This window comes from Choloepus didactylus, chromosome 6 (assembly GCF_015220235.1).
Source record: "Choloepus didactylus isolate mChoDid1 chromosome 6, mChoDid1.pri, whole genome shotgun sequence".
Lineage (NCBI taxonomy): Eukaryota > Metazoa > Chordata > Mammalia > Pilosa > Megalonychidae > Choloepus > Choloepus didactylus.
The window spans coordinates 153,897,774-153,901,504 of NC_051312.1; the positions used below are offsets into that span (position 1 = coordinate 153,897,774).

The window sequence follows — 3,731 nt, forward strand, 5'->3', positions numbered from 1 at the left end:
TCATCTGCTTATCAGGCTCATTTTGGGGACATTAAAATAAATACAGATATCCAGGAGCTATCCTGGACTAACTGAATCAAAAGTTACTAGGGGGAGACACCTGGGCATGTGAGCTTTTAAAAAAGTTCATGACTTTGATGCCCAACCCTGGATGAAGCTTTACCTGGTTAGATTAAAGGGAAGAAGATTCTAGATTAAGATGGAAAAACAACTTAGTTTAAAAAAGAAAAAAACTATCCAGCAATGTCATTGTCTGTTTTAAAGCAGTGAGCTCTCTGTGGCTGGAGGAATGGAAGAAGAGGTTGGATAACTATCTGCTGGGAATGTTGTCAAGGGGTTCCTGAATTCCTTAGGTAATTGCATCACATGATATTTAAGGTTCCTTCCAACTCTTAAGTTTCCTTAATCAAAACTTGCAACAGCTCACTTACAATGGATATTCATATTTCCATGAAAACTCACAATTTTATCAAAAGCAGAATTCAGTAGTGTTAATGGAACAGTGCCTCTGATATCAGTCTTTTTGAGGGGAATACTTCCCCCTACTTCTCATTAAGGGGAAGGGAACTTCTTGGGAGAGAGAAGTATGGGAACAAGTCCTCTGGACCTTTATTCATTTCTCCCCCAATGGACAAGTATCTTATGTGATTGATGATATTGGGAGAAGAGACTGTGCATGTGTGGATTGTGGATTCTCTAATCTTGAAAACTCCTCATTCTCATAATGCAAAGATGGGCCTTCCAATCAGGGAGAAATATTAGGAGCCTGTCCTAGTTTGCTAATGCTGCAGAATGCAAAACACCAGAGATGGATAGGCTTTCATAAAACGGGGGTTTATTTCACTACACAGTTACAGTCTTAAGGCCACAAAGCATCCAAGGTAACACCTCAGCAATCGGGTACTTTCACCGGAGGATGGCCAATGGCATCCGGAAAACCTCTGCTAGCTTGGAAGGCAGCTGGCATCTGCTCCAAAGCTCCGGCCTCAGAACGGCTTTCTCCCAGGACGTTCCTTTCTAGCAAGCTTGCTTCTCTTCAAAACATCACTCCCAGCTGCACTCTCTTTCCTCTTTGAGTCAGCTCATTTATATAGCTCCACCGATCAAGGCCCACCCCGAATGGGTGGGGCCACACCTCCATGGGAACATCTCATCAAAATTATCACCGACAGCTGGGTGGGGCACACTCCAAGCAAATCCAACCAGCACCAAAACTTCTGCCCCACACAAGACCACAAAGATAATGGCATTTGGGGGACACAATACACTCAAACCGGCACAGAGCCTAACTGGAGAACAGTGAAGCTTGTTCTCCATTTCAGCTTAATCACGAAAAAAACTAATCTTTTGATCTCCCTCTGACTCCTGTGTCTTATCTTTCAATTTGTTCCAAAGTGAAGTGGGGAAGAAGGGAGTTACCTGTTGGTGTCCTTAAATCCCACAAGCATCACAAACCAGCCATAAATTGTAATTGGCCACAGCCATGCTACTTACATTCTGAAATAGCTTCCCATTAGTTTTTCAAATCAGTGAACAATGATATCCTTCTAAAGTACAAAAACAATAGAACATTATAATTATTTAAAGGCCCTCTTTCTTTACTGGCATCAAAAATTAGGGAATTCGAATTACTCAGTTGTCTATCTCTAGGAATCATTGACATTTTTCTAGGTTCTACTTTACTGAGAATATTTTTAGTCATGATGTACAGAAGTTGGTCCTAGGAATTTGAAGTTAAATTTTTATCTTCATAGGCTGTTCCACACTAAATACAATGCAGATGTTCTTCTCTTAAATAACTAGTCAATAATTTGTAATTTTTCCAGTACACTTAAATCTCCATTCACATATTCATCTTCGTTCTGTTCTTTTTTCCAACTCTTCCTCTTCTTCATTCTCCTGTTCAGGCCTCAACCAGAACCATGTCTCTCTGGAAACCTGACTATTCTTCTGAGTATCCAATTGTTGACAGGCTCACTGGCTTCTCTTAAGATCTCCTAGCTTCATTTCACCTTGCTTATTCTTAAGTCTCATTCAAAATTGTTTTGCAGCTTTTTCTGCAATTTGGTTTTTCATATGAATCTTTCTTCTGTAGCTTTCTAACTTTTCCTCTGCTTTCTATTTTAATAATTCTTCCTGACCACCTTTCCTGGTTTTAAAATGGACAGGAATCAGTTCAAGAGTGCCATCTCTACTCTTTCCAAGAGTCTGACCATTTTATAACCCATCTTCTGGAGCAAAGCAAACCCTTTGTTTTCACAGCTTAGTGCATTCTTCAACCCAATGTCACATCTTCCTTGTTCTTCTTCTTTTAAACTCTTCTGCTTATTTTTCAAATTAGCTTCCAGTTGCTTTTCTTCTTTTGAACGGGCTTCTTCGATTTGCCTCAGCATTGGCAATCCTGGTCTGACATCTTTGACATCAGACACGTAGTCCTCTTCTTCTGCCATGTTCAACTTCATATGGCAAGCGCATCTGGCAGCTCCACTCACTCCTGGTCAGCTCACGAGAGCGCCTGTAACCAATTTTGATTAGATCTTGTACTTATCTATTGTTACTGAAATTATTTAAGTTTTTATGATATTGTGATGGGATGAATGTATTTTGCATATGGAAAGAACATGTCTTTCTGGGGTTCAGAGGGTGCCGTATGCCGGTTTGGAGCTGTTGTGGATCCCAGAAAATGCCATATTCTTTTAATCCACCCCTGTGGGGGCAGACTTATTGGGGGTGGGACCTTTTGATTAGGTTGTTTCAATTGAGGTGTGACACAGCCCATTCAAGGTGGGTCTTAATACTTTACTGGAGTCCTTTATGAGAGGATAAATGCAAGAGACATTTGGAGAGAGCTGAGAGAGAGAAACACCCTGGGAGAAGCAAGCAAGGATATACAGGAGCAAAGAGAGAAAGCCACTAGAATCAGAAGATGAAAGCAATGGAACTTGGGAGCAAAGGACCAGCAGATGCCAGCCATGTGCCTTCCCATGTGACAGAGCAGCACCAGATGCCAGCAGCCTTTCCTCAAAGAAAGTATCTTCCTCTTGATGCCTTAATTTTGACATTTTCATGGCCTTAGAATTATAAATTTATAAACTAATAAATCTCCATTGTAAAGGCTAACCCATTTCTGGTATATTGCATTCCAGTAGCTTTAACAAACTGAAACACAAGGCATCCCTTTTAACGGCTGAGAAAGAGAGAAACAAATAGAGAGTTGGTCTACAACAAGCTACTCTCAGGCCAGGCATAGCAGCTTAACCATCCAGTACTCATCATATTTGTTTTCAAAATACGGGTTTTCAAATCTCACCAGGGCTTGCAAGATATTAAAGCATCAACTGCAATAATTAAAGAAGGTGGTTTTAGACACCCTATGTCAGTCATTGTGCTCCAGAGAAAGATTGCCCAACTGACTCATGGCATTTGAAAGAGAAACCCAGAGACTATTGCTGGCCAGGTTCTGTGTGTGACTCAATGGGCTGAGAGGCTGTCCACAGAGAAATAGCTAAAGGAAGGAAAGACCCTTGAGGGTCCCTTATCAGCACTGTTGGCTCCAGTAAACTTCAAGCTTCTACAAAAACAAGCACTTTTTGTCATCTTTGTGAAGCACGGAAATGTTCCAAACATCTGCAGTAGAAAGAGGCCACCGTAGGGATCCTGGAACTTCCACAATCCAAGCATGTCCTTGCACAATAATCTTTCAGTGTCAGTGCATCTGCAGCAGTGTATGA

General features: G+C 41.2%; 1 pseudogene; it reads right to left on the minus strand.

Moving 5' to 3' along the window:
• Window positions 1-1,694: 1,694 nt before the first annotated feature.
• On the minus strand, window positions 1,695-2,462 carry LOC119538398 (annotated as a pseudogene).
• Window positions 2,463-3,731: the final 1,269 nt, after the last annotated feature.